The sequence below is a fragment of the Cervus canadensis genome, chromosome 4 (genome assembly GCF_019320065.1).
Source record: "Cervus canadensis isolate Bull #8, Minnesota chromosome 4, ASM1932006v1, whole genome shotgun sequence".
NCBI classification, from domain to species: Eukaryota; Metazoa; Chordata; class Mammalia; order Artiodactyla; family Cervidae; genus Cervus; species Cervus canadensis.
The window spans coordinates 72,516,930-72,536,179 of record NC_057389.1 but is presented as its reverse complement, the minus strand read 5'-3'; positions in this window follow the sequence as shown (position 1 = coordinate 72,536,179).

The window sequence follows — 19,250 nt, the reverse complement described above, 5'->3', positions numbered from 1 at the left end:
AATTAGAGAAAACATATTGGAGATGCCTATTTTTGAAAGACAGGTCAAGGAAAACCACTCCGAAAAGATGATATTTAAACAAAATATAAATGCAGTGAATGGACATAAATGCAGTGAATCTGGGGGCAAAGCATGCCATGCAGAAGGACTAACTGGTCAGTGGCTTTAAGCTAGACATATGTCTGCTGAAAGCAAAAATGTTAGCTGCTCACTTGTGTTCGACTCTTTGCGACCCCCATGGACTGTAGCCCGCCAGGCTCCTCCGTCCATGGGATTCTCCAGGCAAGACTACTGGAGTGGGTTGCCATTTCCTTCTCCAGGGGATCTTCCTGACCCACGGATTGAACCCAGGTCTCCCACATTTCAGGAAGATTGTTTACAGTCTGAGCCACCATCTGAGCAATTGTGAGGAGGATGGCATAGTGGGTAGAGAGTGAGAAGCATGGGTAACTGTAGGAAATTGCTTTAAAGGAGTAGCTGCACATAAATTGTAGACCATGATAAGGAATCAGAATTTCTTTGGAAAGGCTATTCTTTCCCACTGGTCTGCAGCGCTTCCTCTGCTGTATATGAAGTCCGTGTGTGTCTGAGTCTGTTGCTGTTCTTCTCTGCGTGTCTAATCTTGTGCTAATGCCATATTGTCTTACATGGTTTGGCTTTAAAATAAATCTAGGTATTTGGTATCATAGAAATTTCCTTCTTGTTCTTTTTCTTCAATGATGTCTTGAAGACATTGCACTTTTATATACATTTTAAAACTTGACTCATAAAGATCAGTAATGTGACAATCACAATAAAAATCGACTGAGATTTGGTTTGGAGTAAATACAAACTATAAACTGATTTGAAAGGGATGGAAATCTTTAAAATAGTGAGTCTTTCAATCCATAAATATGGTACCTCTCATAATTTATTAAGACCATCTTTAATGTTTCTCAGTAAGCTTTTATAAGTTTCCTTGCAGAGGTTTTATATGTATTTTGTTAAATATAATATATTTTATACTGTTATAAATGTTATCTCTTTACATTTCTTTTATATTAACTATATATAAATAAAATCAATTTTTGTAAACTTACTTTGAATCTAGCAATTTCCATAAACTCCTCTATTAAGTAAAAAATTTGTGTGTATATTTTGAAAATCCTATATGTACAAGCACATCGTTCAAAAATAATGAGGCTGTTGTTCCTTTTTTCTAGTCACATACTTTTCATTCCATTGCCAAACTGGATAGAACCTCCAGCATGAGATCCTCATCTTATGCATTCAAGAGAAATATTTTTACTATTTCATTATTAAGTATGATATATAATTAAAAAACAGTTATATTTAGATGAAAGAACTGGTTCTATTCTTAGTTTGATAAGAGGTTTTTATTCTTTTTAATAGCACATTCAATATAACTTTGAATTTTACCATTTTTATCATATCTATCGAAATAACATCATTTTCCATTTAATCAAATAACTATTCATTGATTTTCTAATATTTAAACACCTTGTCTTCTTGATACATCATCAACTTGGTTATGATACATAATATTAAAATTTTTCTATATTGTTGAATTTTATTTGTTTTTTGCTTTTAAAATTTGTAACATGTCTGTTACAAATGTAACATGTCTGTTACAAATGTTACCGTGAAAACGACAAGTACGTTCCGTTCTCATTTTTTTCTTTACTGGATTTTTATTTCAAGGTTATGATAGTCTTGTAAAATGAGCTCAGGTTACTTCTTCATTTTTCGTTTTCTGATGGGTAAACAGGCAGGACATTTTTTTATCTATTAACTTTGGAAAATGTTCAGGAAAGCCATGTGAGACTAAAGGTTTGTTTGTAGAAGGGCCTTATTTTTTAAAATTCCTGATTCCTTTTTTTTAATGGTTACAGGATAATTCAGAATCTCTCTTCCCTTCTTTCTCCTTCTCTCTCTCATTTTGGTAAGCTATCTTTTTAAACAAAATCTTCCATTTTATTTAAAATTCAAAATTTATTATTATACAGCTAAAAATATCCTGCATTATTTTAGTATCTGTAGTATCAAGGATGAAAATCTCTTTTTTATTCCCAATATTGGTTTATTTATGTCTTTTGTCATAATCACTCCCTTCAATGTTTGCTTATAATTATTTTTAACTAACTAAACTTTCTTTGCTGTTCCCCTTTATTTTTACTTGCTTTCTGTTTGTTTGTTGTCTTTTGTTATAGTTAGTCTTTAAGGATTTACCTTCTTAAGATAAATATTTAGCTCAAATTTTCAAACTTTATTTCATCCCCAAATTCAATTCAAATTATTTTCTTTTTACTGCTTTATTTTTTACTTATGACTTACTCATGAAAAGTTTTCTTAATTTCCAAGAGATTTTTGGCTATTTCTGTGATTTCAGTCCTTTGGAATTTGCTGAATATTGGTTTATAACAATATTTTCAATTATCACTTTAAAAAACTGTTTCACATCTGCTTTTCTCATATATTAGTTACATTGCAACTAATGTTTATTTTTGTACAGTTCTTCTGTGTATTCTTGCCACCTCTTCTTAATATCTTCTGCTTCTGTTAGGTCCATACTATTTCTGTCCTTTATTGAGCCCATTTTTGCATGTAATGTTCCCTTGGTATCTCTAATTTTCTTGAAGAGATCTCTAGTCTTTCCCATTCTGTTGTTTTCCTCTATTTCTTTGCATTGATCGCTGAGGAAGGCTTTCTTATCTCTCCTGGCTCTTCTTTGGAACTCTGCATTCATATGGGAATATCTTTCCTTTTTTCCTTTGCTTTTTGCTTCTCTTCTTTTCACAGCTATTTGTAAGGCCTCCTCAGACAGCCATTTTGCCTTTTTGCATTTCTTTTCCATGAGGATGGTCTTGATCCCTGTCTCCTGTACAATGTCACGAACCTCCATCCATAGTTAATCAGGCTCTCTGTCTATCAGATCTAATCCCTTAAAACTATTTCTTACTTCCACTGTATAGTCATAAGGGATTTGATTTAGGTCATACCTGAATGGTCTAGTGGTTATCCCTACTTTCTTCAGTTTAAGTCTGAATTTGGCATTAAGGAGTTCATGATCTGAGTCACAGTCAGCTCCTGTCTTGTTTCTGCTGACTGTATAGAGCTTCTCCATCTTTGGCTGCAAAGAATATAATCATTCTGATTTCGGTGTTGACCATCTGGTGATGTCCATGAGTAGAATCTTCTCTTGTGTTGTTTGAAGAGGGTGTTTGCTATGACCAGTGTGTTCTCTTGGCAAAAGTCTATTAGCCTTTGCCCTGCTTCATTCTGTACTCCAAATTTGCTAAATTTGCCTGTTACTCCAGGCGTTTCTTGACTTCCTACTTTTGCATTCCAGTCCCCTATAATGAAAAGGACATCTTTTTTGGGTGTTAGTTCTAGAAGGTCTTGTGGGTCTTCATAGAAGTGTTCAAATTCAGCTTCTTCAGCATTACTGGTTGGGGCATAGGCTTGGATTACCGTGATATTGAATGGTTTGCCTTGGAAACGAACAGAGATCATTCTGTCGATTTTGAGATTGCATCCAAGTACTGCATTTTGGACTCTCTTGTTGACTATTCTGGCTACTCCATTTCTTCTAAGGGATTCCTGCCCAGAGTAGTAGATATAGTGGTCATCTGAGTTAAATTCACCCATTCCAGTCCATTTTAGTTTGCTGATTCCTAGAATGTCGACGTTCACTCTTGCCATCTCCTGTTTGACCACTTCCAATCTGCCTTGATTCATGGACCTAACATTCCAGGTTCCTATGCAATATTACTCTTTACAGCATTGGACCTTGCTTCTATCACCAGTCACATCCACAACTGGGTATTGTTTTTGCTTTTGTTTCATCCTTTCATTCTTTCTGGAGTTATTTCTCCACTGATCTCCAGTAGCACATTGGGCACCTGCCGACCTGGGGAGCTCCTCTTTCAGTGTCCTATCATTTTGCCTTCTCATACGGTTCATGGGGTTCTCAAGGCAAGAATACTGAAGTGGTTTGCCATTCCCTCCTCCAGTGGACCACATTCTGTCAGACCTCTCCACCATGACCCGTCTGTCTTGGGTGACCCCACACGGCATGACTTAGTTTCATTGAGTTAGACAAGGTTATGGTCCATGTGATCAGATTGGTTAGTTTTCTGTGATTTCAGTGTGTCTGCCCTCTGATGCCCTCTCGCAACATCTACCATCTTACTTGGGTTTCTCTTACCTTGGACGTGGGGTATCTCTTCACGGCTGCTCCAGCAAAGCGCAGCTGTTGCTCCTTACCTTGGACGAAGAGTATCTTCTCACGGCCGCCCCTCCTGAAAAAAAAGATCTTCACGACCCAGATAATCACAATGGTGTGATCACTCACCTAGAGCCAGACATCCTGGAATGTGAAGTCAAGTGGGCCTTAGAAAGCATAACTACGAACAAAGCTAGTGGATGTGATGGAATTCCAGTTGATCTGTTTCAAACCCTGAAAGATGATCCTGTGAAAGTGCTGCACTCAATATGCCAGCAAATTTGGAAAACTCAGCAGTGACCATAGGACTGGAAAAGGTCAGTTTTCATTCCAATCCCTAAGAAAGGCAATTCCAAAGAACGCTCAAACTACGGCACAATTGTACTCATCTCACACGCTAGTAAGGTAATGCTCAAAATTCTGCAAGCCAGGCTTCAGCAATACGTGAACCGAGAACTTCCAGATGTTTAAGCTGGTTTTAGAAAAGGCGGAGGAACCAGAGATCAAATTGCCAATATCCGCTAGGTCATTGAAAAAGCAAGAGAGTTCCAGAAAAACATCTATTTCTGCTTTATTGACTATGCCAAAGCCTTCGACTCTGTGGATCACAATAAGCTGTGGAAAATTCTGAAGGAGATGGGAATACCAAACCACCTGACCTGCCTCTTGAGAAACCTGTGTGCAGGTCAGGAAGCAACAGTTAGAATTGGACATGGAACAACAGACTGATTTCTAATAGGAAAAGGAGTACATCAAGGCTGTATATTGTCACCCTGCTTATTTAACTTATATGCAGTTTACATCATGAGAAACGCTGGGCTGGAAGAAGCACAGCAGGAATCAAGATTGCTGGGAGAAATATCAATAATCTCAGATATGCAGATGACACAACCCTTATGGCAGAAAGTGAAGAGGAACTAAAAAGCCTCTTGATGAAAGTGAAAGAGGAGAGTAAAAAAGTGGGCTTAAAGCTCAACATTCAGAAAACTAAGATCATGGTATCTGGTCCCATCACCTCATGGGAAATAGATGGGGAGACAGTGGAAACAGTGGCTGACTTTATTTTTTTGGGTTCCAAAATCACTGCAGATGGTGATTGCAGCCATGAAATTAAAAGATGCTTACTCCTTGGAAGGAAAGTTATGACCAACTTAAATAGCATATTAAAAAGCAGACATTACTTTGCCAACAAAGGTCCATCTAGTCAAGGCTATGGTTTTTCCAGTGGTCATGTATGGATGTGAGAGTTGGACTGTGAGGAAAGCTGACCGCCGGCAAATTGATGCTTTTGAACTATGGTGTTGGAGAAGACTCTTGAGAGTCCCTTGGACTGCAAGGAGATCCAACCAGTCCATCCTGAAGGAAATCAGTCCTGGGTGTTCACTGGAAGGACTGATGCTGAAGCTGAAACTCCAATACTTTGGCCACCTCATGCGAAGGGTTGACTCATTGGAAAAGACCCTGATGCTGGGAGGGATTGTGGGCAGGAGGAGAAGGGGAGGACAGAGGATGAGATGGCTGGATGCCATCACTGACTCGATGGGCATGAGTTTGAGTAAACTCCAAGAGTTTGTGATGGACAGGGAGGCCTGAGGTGCTGCGATTCATGGGGTCGCAAAGAGTCGGACACGACTGAACGACTGAATTGAACTGAACTGAACTGAGTAGGTAATTATGTTTGTTATCTTTGTTCCTTTTATATCCTTTTCCTTTCTCTTCCCCATGAGTTACTGAGAATTATGTGTTAAATTCCCCACTATGATTATGAATTTTTCTGTTTCTCTTTGTAGGTCTGTCAATTTAATTTCATATATCTTGAGGCTCTATCATTAAGAATAAGCAACACTTATAACATGTCTTCCTGGCCAATTGAGCATTTTATGATTATTTACACAGGCACACCTATTTTTTTTCATCCAGTTTATTAATCTTTGTTATTTAACTGGACGTTTTAGGCCATTTGTATTGACTATAACTACTGATGTATTTGGAGTTTAGCATTTTGTATTCTTTAATTATACATATATATGTATTTTTCCTCTTTCATTTTTTCCTGCCTATAGATTGATTATTTATTCACTTTTTTCTTACTAGTTTAGATGTTACATACTCAGTTTTTATTATTTTAGCAGTTACCCTAAATTTACAGCACACCTTCTTAACATGAAAATCTAAGGTTAATCTGTATCTTTATTCTTCTGAAAAATACAAGGAGCATTTTATCCAGTGTCCTGGCCTTTGGGGGTCCTAGCCTAAGGTAGACTGGTTATCCAGACCTTGGGCACCACCTTGGGCAGACTCTAGATCATTACTTCTGCTCCTGTAACTTGATGACTTTTCTTAACTTCAGCACAAATTGGAAGATTTATGCAAATACCTTCAGGGCAAAAGCAGTTTTGGTTCTCAGAATTTTGCCTACCCCTTTGAGTTTGCACTTCCTCCCAGATTTTGGCCTGATAGTTCTTTGCTATCTGGGCAGCTGTTCAAAGCTCTTTAAGTATATTCTTAAAATACATTTTAAAATTTACCTTAGGAGAAAAGTTGGTACAGATAATGAATGCCATTAGACTGGAAAAGGAAGATTAAATTTTCAAATTTAAATATTATTTAATTTAATTAAATATTTAATTAAATATTTAATTAAATTTAAATAATTTAAATAATAATAATTTAAATTTAATTAAAAATTTAATTAAATTTAATATTTAATTAAAAATTAAATATTATTTAAATATTAATTGAATTATTATTTAAATTAAAATATTATTTAGGTAATAACCTTTTCTATGTTTGTGGCAGCTTTTTGAATTTTCATTTAACCTTTTCTTTGAGGCTTCTGCCTTTCACAGGCGCTTAGAAAGGTTATTCCACCTTGTGATTAGATATTTATTCACATTTTCTTCTAATTTGTTAGCTTTTCATACTAAATTTTTAAAATATAGATTATATTTATTTATTTTTGGCTATGAAGGGTCATTGTTGCTGCACGGGGTTTTCCCTAGTAGTGAGCAGGGGCTAGTAGTGCAACCCTAGATGTGGTAGGTCGGCTCCTCGTTGCAGTGACTTCCCTTGTTGCAGAGCATGAACACTAGGACACGAGAGCTTCAGTGACTGCAGCATACGGGCTCAGTAGTTGTGGTTCCTGGACTCTGAAGCAGAGGCTCGATAGCAGCAGCACATGAGCTTAGTTGCTCTGCAGCATGTGGAATCTTCCCATATCAGGGGTTGAACATGTGTCCCCTTAGTTGGCAGATTCTTGACCACTGAGCCACTAGGGAAGTCCAATACTACATTTTTAATCCACCTGTATTCTTTGGTGTAAAGTACATCCTGAAGAATTGAATGCATTCTTTTCTTTCATATAGCCCTAAAAGTGAAAGTGAAAGTCTCTCAGTTGTGTCTGACTCTTTGCAACCCCCTGGACTATACAGTCCATGGAATAATCCAGGCCACTAGGTAGCCTTTCCCTTCTCCAGGGGATCTTCCCAACCCAGGGATCGAACCCAGGTCTCCCACATTGCAGGCAGATTCTTTACCAGCTGAGCCACAAGGGAAGCCCATAGCCCTAAAAGCTTACTGTAAAAGGATATTTGTTGAAATTATCTTCCAGTATTCTATCAACTTGTAATACTTTCCTAATTTTATGTATTTTCCTAATTTTCTTCCACTGATGTAATGGTCTATACTTGTATTAGTTCAGTTCAGTCACTCAGTTGTGTCCACCTCTTTGTGACCCCATGGAGTGCAGCACACCAGGCTTCGTTGTCCATCACCAACTCCTGGAGCTTGCTCAAACTCATGTCCATCGAGCCGGTGATATAATCCAACTATTTCATCCTCTGTCATCCCCTTCTCCTCCTGCCTTCGATTTTTCCCAACATCAGGGTCTTTTCCAATGCATCAGTTCTTTGCATCAGGTGGCCAAATTAATTGGAGATTCAGCTTCAGTATCAGTCCTTCCAATGAATATTTAGTACTGATTTCCTTTAGGATTTTAGTGAAGTGAAGTGAAAGTCACTCAGTCGTGTCCAGCTCTTTGCGACCCCATGAACTATACAGTCCTTGGAATTCTCCAGGCCAGAATACCTGAGTGGGTAGCCTTTCCCTTCTGGGATCTTTACAACCCAGGGATTGAACCCAGGTCTCCTGCATTGCAGGCAGATTCTTAATCAGCTAAGCCACAAGGGATATTAGTATCACACTCTTAATCACTGGACTCATAGCATATGTTAATCTCTTTAAGGCTAATATCCATTATTTATCATTCTTATGAAAACCAGTATGTGTATTTTAAAATTTGCAATTTCAACATATTAATTCAATTAGAAATGATAGGAACATATTTATTTCATAATTATGATACAGAATAGTGCTTGTTGGCTCATGTATGCTTTCAGAAAGTGAGAACATTAACTACTTTTCAATACCTATAATTTAGGATATGTTATCAGCTTACCAGTATAGATATTGTTAGCCTGAGGCAGACTGGAGGCACATATTGTATGTAGTGCCCACATTCGTGAAATGTGTACACTTCACTCACTTGTTCTGAGCTCCTAAGACAAAAGCATAAAGAAATAAGATCCAGAACTTTTTCACTGTTTGGATATATAAAAATGGGAAAATGTGAATTATGTCATTATCAATACTAGTAAAGAAGACTTTTGTCATCTAGTTTTCAGTTCAACAATTGAATACAGTTCCTGGAAAATCTAATATACCATTCAGAGAACCTATTTATTTTGTAATGGTCAATAAAAGGGTAAAAGTGTAAACGGAGAATAAAGAGTGTTCTTCCTTCTTAGAGGAAGAACGTATAATATAGAAATTTTAAAAAATCCATTGACTGCTTTTGACAGGGAGTTAATTAAGAGATCTATTAGCGTTTATGTGATTAAAGAAGATACATTCTTTTTATTGAGGCTAATACTTCTAACAGAATAATAAATAATCTTTTCCAGATATATTAGAGCATAGTGTAGAAACTTTTCTTCACAAAAAATCTTTAATTCAGGAGAAACATATTTCAGGTCCCTTTAGTTAATAAAAAAACATCTTAGGAAAAAATTATGATGGATGTGTAGAAAGCTTCCATCATCATCAGAAAAAAGAAGTACTTCATTAGGTTATTTGTCTGCCTTTAGTCTCTTATTTGCGATCAGTATAGGAGCTCTATTAGAAAAGTTGGAAATCCTTTTCTTGATGTTAAATTTGTGTTCAGAATTTTTAAGTGAATCATTTAAAGAAGGGTTTCTGCACTGACCCTGCAGTGAATACACTGTGGTTCCTATAGAGAAATGAGACAGGTATCTGAGAAAGAATTTTTCTTCAAGGATCAGCATATTCATTATTTGTGACAGTCAGATCTTCTAAGAAAATGTGTTCTAAAATAAAACATTTGGGCAAAGATTATTTCTGAAAGAATAGGATATCTAAACTGTTGCCTTGTAGATCAGAAGGCGTAGTTATTGTTATTGTGAGGCTTAATGCTATTCAAGCCACTTTAAAAAAAACACACAACTACCTGTTACTGTTTACTTTTATAAAGTGTGAAAGCAAAATAATACTTTTGAAATGTCTGTCAAAAATTTTATGAAAATTTAAAAAAAGTTCTTGAGAAATCAATGTCTTACTTTTATATCTCAGATAAGAATGCATTTCGAGGAAATACATAGTGTACCATGCAAGTGTATGTTTGAAGTACTTAGTTCTATTCAGTTCAGTTGCTCAGTCGTGTCTGACTCCTTGTGACCTCATGAACCGCAGCACGCCAGGCCTCCCTGTCCATCACCAACTCCCGGAGTCCACCCAAACCCATGTCCATTGAGTTGGTGATGCCATCCAACAATCTCATCCTCTGTTGTCCCTGTCTCCTCCTTCCCTCAATCTTTCCCAGCATCAGGGTCTTTTCAAATGAGTCAGATTTTTGCATCAGGTGGCCAAAATATTGGCATTTCAGCTTCAACATCAGTCTTTCCAATGAACACTTGGGACTGATCTCCTTTAGGATGGACTGATTGTATCCCCTTGCAGTTCAAGGGACTCCAAAGAGTCTTCTCCAACACCACAGTTCAAAAGCATCAATTCTTTGGTGCTCAGCTTTCCTCATAGTCCAACTCTCACATCCATACATGACCACTGGAAAAACAATAGCCTTGACTAGACGGATCATAGTTGATAAAATAATGTCTCTGCTTTTTAATATGCTGTCTAGGTTGGTCATAACTTTCCTTCCAAGGAGTAAGCGTCTTTTAATTTCATGGCTGCAATTACCATCTGCAGTGATTTTGGAGCCCAGAAAAATAAAGTCAGCCACTGTTTCTACTGTTTCCCCATCTATTTGCCATGAGGTGATGGGACTGGATGCCATGATCTTAGTTTTCTGAATGTTGAGCTTTAAGCCCACTTTTTTTACTCTCCTCTTTCACTTTCATCAAGAGGCTCTTTAGTTCTTCACTTTCTGCCATAAGGGTGGTATCATCTGCATATCTGAGGTAATAGAGATTTCTCCCTGCAATCTTGATTCCAGCTTGTACTTCCTCCAGCCCAGCATCTCTCATTATGCACTCTGTATGTAAGTTAAATAAGCAGGGTGACAATATACAGCCTTGACGTACTCCTTTTCCTCTTTGGAACCAGTCTGTTGTTCCATGTCCAGTTCTAACTGTTGCTTCCTGACCTACAGGTTTCTCAAGAGGCAGGTCAGGTGGTCTGGTATTCCCATCTCTTTCAGAATTTTCCACAGTTTAGTGTGATCCACACATCAAAGGCTTTGGCATAGTCAATAAAGCAGAAATAGATGTTTTTCTGGAACTCTTGCTTTTTTGATGATTCAGCGGATGTTGGCAATTTGATCTCTGGTTCCTCTGCCTTTTCTAAAACCAGCTTGAACATCTGTAAGTTCACAGTTCATGTGTTGCTGAAGCCTGGCTTGGAGAATTTGAAGCATTACTTTACTAGCATGTGAGATTGAGTGTAATTGTTTGGTAGTTTGAGCATTCTTTGGCATTGCCTTTCTTTGGGATTGGAATGAAAACTGACCTTTTCCAGTCCTGTGGCCACTGCTGAGTTTTCCAAATTTGCTGGCATATTGAGTGCTACACTTTCACAGCATCAACTTTCAGGATTTGAAATAGCTCAACTGGAATTCCATCATGTCCACTAGCTTTGTTCGTAGTGATGCTTCCTAAGGCCCACTTGACTTCACATTCCAGGGTGTCTGGCTCTAGGTGAGTGATCACACCATCATGATTATCTGGGTCGTGAAGATCCTTTTTGTACAGTTTTTCTGTGTATTCTTGCCACCTCTTCTTAATATCTTCTGCTTCTGTTAGGTCCCTACCATTTCTGTCCTATATTGAGCCCATCTAACCCTGATGAACTATGGACAGAGGTTTGTGACATTGTATAGGAGACAGAAATCAAGACCATCCCCAAGAAAAGAAATGCAAAAAAGCAAAACGGCTGTCTGAGAAGGCCTTACAAATAACTGTGAAAAGAAGGGAATTGAAAAGCAAAGGAGAAAAGGAAACATATACCCATTTGAATGCAGAGTTCCACAGAATAGCAAGGAGAGATAAGAAAGCCTTCCTCAGTGATCAGTGGAAAGAAATAGAGGAAAACAATAGAATGGGAAAGACTAGAGATCTCTTCAAGAAAATTAGAGATACCAAGGGAACATTTCATGTAGGCTGAGGCAAATACAAGACAGAAGAAATTCTGCCATCAAGAGAAAAGTTAAGAGAATATATAACCACAATTCTAAATTATTGAACTTTTAATCATGCAGCATCTTCCTGACATCAGATTTGTTCTTTTTAACAATATTATCTTTGTTTTTCTGAAGTACCTTTCCAGAAACCTTGTTGTTAATTAAATTTGAAGAGATCTCAATTACATAATTCACCTTAAGAAGGACAAAATCTATCCAAGAAGCATCCTCAGGTTCTCAGGACTTCAGGGAAGAAGTTTATAAAATAGAGAAGCATTTTATCCTCCACCCCTTCTGAAGATCCCTTTGAAATTTCCCCTTGGGTTGACTTTGTGGACACCTGGCTACCTCTCTATGGAGGGTGTCCAACTCTGAGAGAGATACAATGTGAGTGTGAGTCAACTCCTGTAGATCATGAATGTCAATTTTGAAGCTGTGAAACCATGATGATGCTGAAGAAAATAGTATGAAGAACCATAAAAAAATAAAGAAAAGTGGGGTTTGAGCCAAAGAACCTGTGTCTTTGAATTTATCAAATAGGGCCTTTTGGGAATTTATTGAATAGGAAAACAGATGGCTTGGAGAGACATGTTCTGAGTTGTCTTGATACAGAGTAACAAAAAGCGTATATTCATGGAACAGATTTTCAAACGGGACATGAACTGTATGTGATAATACTTCACCAAAAAGTGTATTTAAAAATCTCATAGCTTAATGTTAAAACAGATAGAGTTTATACATGAAAACCATTCATTAGAAATTTACAGTGCTCCATACTACTTATAAACAGTAAACAAAAAACAAAAAAACAAAACTGCTCACATGCATTGAAAGGCCCGAACTTCCATGCACTACGGCCTTCCCAGGTGGTACTAGTGGTGAAGAATCAGCCTGCCAATGCAGGAGACCAAGGTTCAATCCTTGGGTGGGGAAGATCCCCTGGAGAAGGGAATGGCTATGCACTCCAGTATTCTTGGCCTGGAGAATCCCATGGACAGAAGAGCCTGGTGGGCTACAGTCCTTGGGATTGCAAAGAGTCGGACACGACTATAGTGACTAATATTCCTACTACTCCATGCACTGCCCTGACATCTTTGAGTCTCATATACCCTCCAATGCCACATCAGGTCTGCCCCTACCTGATGAGAAAGGCTCCCAATCCAGTTAGTTCTCCTGTCCCCTTGACCAACTACAATCCATTTGGATTTCAACCTAATAGATTTCCCTTCCCTTCCTTGCCAGAGAAGCAAGGCCCATCCCCCTATGGGAACTAGGGTCACTTCACCCTCCTGCCACTACAAAGCCTATTTCCCACAGGCCTTGTTGATTCACTGTGCTCTTGTGTGAAGCCCCATGCGCCCTTGCACGGCAGGGGGTATCCCCCCTGCAGGCTGTGAGTGTGTGAAAAATTGCCGATGTCATCTGCTCAGTGCCAGATGTTGTGTATTCGGCCATCCCACATCTGTTAGGGCCTGCACTGCCTTCTTCTCTAAAAGAGTAAGTGGAGGTGGGGGTTGATAAGAATAAACATAACTCCTGTTCTTCTCTGATCCTATCCCCTCAATTCAAACCAAGGTCAAATTAGGAGGTAGTCTCAAGAAGTTTTTGTTTAGTTGCCATTTTTCACAATGATTTGTGTTACTTCTCCCAGTACGTTGCAATGGACTATTCTTTCTCTACCTGTGAAGTATGGTTCATTAAGTTCTGATATGATAGTACAACAAAAAGGAAAAAATAGAGATATCAGAGTAGAAGAAACCATAATGCATTTTAAAATTATTCTTTGAATCCAGGCCACACTGGACAGGCTAGAAATCAGTTTCTAAGAAGAAACATTATTCTTTAAAAACATAACTTTTACAAGCCCTTGTTAGTATGCATGGAGCAGAATTTGTGACACTATATGAAGAAAATAAATCATTCTAATATGTTTACCAAAGCTTATAGTTAACAGTGACAATGAGAATGGAAATTAAGTCCATAGACCAGAGGCTGCAAACTCAAATAGTGATAGGCACCAGGCAGGTAATTAGAATGGGTGAAGCAGAGTGGATGTTACATCTTGGAAACTAATTAAAATGTTATAAAATGCTGAGTAAGCCAAACAAAACACATCTGTGGACCTCATGTCCAGCGTGACCCTGAAACAACTTTTGAAATTCTACTGATTCTTCAAGGTCTTCATTGTATGCTTGTTCATCCACAAATCCTATTAGAGCAGAGGTGACATGAAAGTCACTCAGTCACGTCCGACTCTTTGTGACCCCACAGACTATACAGTCCATGGAACTCTCCAGGCCAGAATACTGGATTGAGTAGCCATTCCCTTCTCCAGGGGATCTTCCCAATCCAGGGATCTAACCCAGATCTTCCACATTGCAGGCAGATTCTTTACCAGCTGAGTCACAAGGGAAGCCCAAGAATACTGGAGTAGGTAGCCTATCCCTTCTCCAGCAGATAATTCTGACCCATGGATTGAACTGGGGTCTCCTGCATTGCAAGTGGATTCTTTACTAACTGAGCTATCAGGGAAGCCCTGATTAGAGTATAGGAGGCCCAAGCTATTTTATATTAGAGCAGAGTAGGCCCAAGCTAATCCTGACCCTCTTACAGCTTTTATTGAACTATAGCTCCTTTGCTGTCTGACCATTTCCTCAGTGGGGTTTTTACCTCTCATGAGACTGAAGGTCTCTGGGAAGAGAGACCATAGGTTGTGTTACTTCCATTCTCCTTAAAGTGGCAGGTTTTATAAGTAATCAGTATATCATGATGATATTAATGATAAAATAATAGCTGATGATATTAACGATAAAAATAACACAAATGAGTGACTGAACTGAACTGAACATTTATAAAGTTCTTTCCATGAGTCTGACATTTCTATTAGCTTTTACAAGTTAATCAATTTCAGAACAATCTTGTAAGGGAGATTCTATCATCATCTCATTTTTGTTGTTGTTCAGTCACTCAGTCGAGTCAGAATCTTTGTGACCCCATGGACTGGAGCATGCCAGGCTTCCCTGTCCTTCTCTATCTCCTGGAGTTTGCTCAGACTCATGTCCATTGAGTCAGTGAGGCCATCCAACCATCTAGTCCTCTGTTATCCCCTTCTCCTCCTATCTTCAATCTTTTCCCAGCATCAGGGACTTTTCTAATGAATTGGCTCTTTGCATCAGGTGGCCACAGTATTGGAGCTTCAGCTTCAGCATCAGTCCTTGCAATGACTATTCAGGAATGATTTCCTTTAGGATGGACTGGTTTGATTTCCCTGCAGTCCAAGGGACTCTCTAGAGTCTTCTCCAACACCTCAGTTCAAAATCATCATTTCTTCGGCACTTAGCCTTCTTTATGGTCCAACTCTCACATCCATACTAGGCTACTGGAAAAACCAGGGCTTCGGTTCGACAGACCTTTGTCAGCAAAGTAATGTCTGTGCTTTATAATATGCTGTCTGGATTTGTCATAGCTTTTCTTCCAATGAACAAGCATCTTTTAATTTCATGGCTGCAGTCACCATCTGCAGTGATTTTGGAGTTCAAGAAAAAAAAAAAATCTGTCACTGTTTTCATTGTTTCCCCATCTGTTTGCCATGAAGTGAAAAGGAGTATGTCAAGGCTGTATATTGTCACCCTGCTTATTTAACTTATATGCAGAGTACATCATGAGAAACACTGGGCTGGAAGAAGCACAAGCTGGAATCAAGATTGCTGGGAGAAATATCAATAACCTCAGATATGCAGATGACATCATCCTTATGGCAGAAAGTGAAGAAGAACTAAAAAGTCTCTTGATGAAAATGAAGGAGGAGAGTAAAAAAGTTGGCTTAAAGCTCAACATTCAGAAAACTAAGATCATGGCATCTGGTCCCATCACTTCATGGGAAATAGACGGGGAGACAGTGAAAACAGTGTCAGATTTTATTTTGGGGGGCTCCAAAATCACTGCAGATGGTAACTACAGCCTTGAACATAAAAGATGCTTACTCCTTGGAAGGAAAGTTATGACCAACCTAGATAGCATATTTAAAAGCAGAGACATTACTTTGCCAACAAAGGTCCATCTAGTCAAGGCTGTGGTTTTTCCAGTAGTCATGTATGGATGTGAGAGTTGGATGGTGAAGAAAGCTGAGCACCAAGGAATTAATGCTTTTGAACTGTGGTGTTGGAGAAGACTCTTGAAAGTCCCTTGGACTGCAAGGAGATCCAACCAGTCCATCCTAAAGGAGATCAGTCCTGGATGTTCATTGGAAGGACTGATGCTGAAACAAACTCCAATACTTCGGCCACCTCAAGTGAAGAGTTGACTCATTTGAAAACACCCTAATGCTGGGAAGGATTGGGGGCAGGAGGAGAAGGGGATGACAGAGAATGAGATGGCATCACCCACTCAATTGTCAAGGGTTTAGAGTCTTCTGGGAGTTGGTGGTGGACAGGGAGGCCTGGTGTGCTGTGATTCATGGGGTTGCAAAGACTCAGACATGACTGAACAACTGAACTGAACTGAACTGATGGGATGGGATGCCATGATCTTTGCTTTTTTTGAATGTTGTGTTTTAAGCCAACTTTTTTACTCTCCTCTTTCACTGTCCTCAAGAGGCTCTTCAGTTCCTCTTCGCTTTCTGCCATAAGGGTGGTGTTGCATGTGTACTTGAGGTTATTGATATTTCTCTCAGAAATCTTGATTCCTGCTTGTGCTTCATCCAGCCCTGCATTTCACATGATGTACTCTGATTAAGTTAAAAAAGGCAGGGTGACAATATACAGCCTTGACATATACCTTTCCCAATTTGGAACCAGTCTGTTGTCCCATGTCTGGTTCTAACTGTTGCTTCTTTATCTGTATAAAGGTTTTGTTGGAGGCAGGTAAGGTGGTCTGGTATTTATGAATTTTCTACATTTTACTAATCAGAAAACCAAGGCATAGAGAATGTTAAGTGACTGGTCAAAGTCATAGCTGGTGAGGGATGAAGCCAGTAAATTTAACCATTCTGATTTCATAGCATGTTTGCATGGCCTCTATGTTACAGTTATTAATTAATTCAACAAGATAATTCTAGCCAAGAGTTTAACCTCTTTTTATGGCACCAGAAATGTTTACTATAAAGTTTATAAGTCTTAAGATGGCAGGCTAAAGCACAATTCTGTTTTATTCCCATTCCCTTTTTGTTTTTTTGTTCATTGCTTGCAAGAAATGGAATAGTTAACTAACAATCTTACCTATAAGGGGTCAAAATAACTAGGTGATTTGGTCTCTCTTTTCAAAATTAAATATAACATCAGTTAAATTGACCAGCCTGATAGTTTTGTGTGTGTAATTGGCAATTTAACAGCCAAGCAAGAACTACTCAATAGTTTTGTGAGAAGAATTTAGGGGAAAAGAGGAAAATCTGCAGTGGTAAGAAAATTGTTCTCTCTACAATTTGCTGCTCTGAATAAATTACTGATGGAATGAACAGAGTGACTGTGGATATATCAACATTTGACCCCTGCCTTATTATTGTCTTCTCTATGTCAAAAAGAACCTATTCATGTATTGAACCATTTCTTTGTGTATTCAGGATTACAAAACTATCTGATTATCATTTATGAAAGCATCTATGAGATTGTGTTATGAATTTGTACTATTCTTTGCTTATGTTACAATAGAGCTCATATTATAATACACAGACAATCACTGGAATGTTCCCTCTCTGAATTTAAGATGAAAATTTGCCTTTCACACCTAGTCACATATTTTCTGGTGTGTTCTGACACTACTTGAAAATTTGCTTGGTTCTGTGGCTATTGAGAACAGTCAACAGTCTAACTTTCTTTTCTATATTTTCAAAATTAATTCCTATAAATTAATTATTGTTGGACTATAGTTGATTTACAAAGTTGTGTTACTTTCAGATGTACAGCAAAATGAGTGAATCAGTTTTACATATACATATATCCACTCTTTTTTTAGATTCTCTTCCCACATCAGTTCAGTCAGTCATGTCTGACTCTTTGCGACCCCATGGACTGTAGCATGCCAGGCTTCCCTGTCCATCACAAACTCCCGGAGTTTACTCAAACTTACGTCCACTGAGTTGTGATTTCATCTAACCGTCTCATCCTCTGTCGTCCCCTTCTCCTCCTGCCTTCAATCTATCCCAGCATCAGGACCTTTTCCAATGAGTCAGGTCTTCGCTTCAGGTGGCCAAAGTATTGGAGTTTCAGCTTCAGCATCAGTCCCTCCAATGAATATTCAGGATTGATTTCCTTTAGGTTGGATCTCCTTGCAGTCCAAGGGATTGTCAAGAGTCTTCTCCAACACCATAGTTCAAAAACTTCAATTCTTTGGCACTCAGCTCTCTTTATAGTCCAACTCTCACATCCATACGTGACTACTGGGAAAACCATAGCCTTGACTACATGGACTTTTGTTGGCAAAATAATATCTCTGCTTTTTACTATGCTGTCTAGGTTGGTCATAACTTTTCTTCCAAGGAGGAAGCATCTTTTAATTTCATGGCTGCTGTCACCATCTGCAGTAATTTTGGAGTCCTGAAAAATAAAGTCTGTCACTGTTTCCACTGTTTCCCCATCTATTTGCCATGAAGTGATGGGACCAGATACCATGATCTTAGTTTTCTGAATGTTGAGTTTTAAGCCAACTTTTTCACTCTCCTCTTTCAGTTTCATTGAGGCTCTTTAGTTCTTCACTTTATGCCATACGGGTGGTGTCATCTGCATATCTGAGCTCCTTGACATTTCTGCCAGCAACCTTGATTCTAGCTTGTGCTTCATCCAGTCCAGCATTTCTCGTGATGTACTCTGCATATAAGTTAAATAAGCAGGGTGGGTGACAATATACAGCCTTGACGTACTCCTTTCCTGATTTGGAACCAGTCTGTTCCATGCCCAGTTTTCACTGTTGTTTCCTGACCTGCATACAGGTTTCTCCAGGAGGCAGGTCAGGTGGTCTGGTATTACCATCTCTTGAAGAATTTTCCACAGTTTATTGTCATCCACACAGTCAAAGGCTTTGGCATAGTCAGTAAAGCATAAGCAGATGTTCTTCTGGAACTCTCTTGCTTTCTCCATGATCCAATGGATGTTGGCAATTTGATCTCTGGTTCCTCTGCCTTTTCTAAATCCAGCTTGAACATCTGGAAGTTCACGGTTCATGTACTGTTGAAGCCTGGCTTGGAGAACTTTGAGCATTACTTTACTAGCATGTGAGATTGAGTGTAATTGTTTGGTAGTTTGAGCATTCTTTGGCATTGCCTTTCTTTGGGATTGGAATGAAAACTGACCTTTTCCAGTCCTGTGGCCACTGCTGAATTTT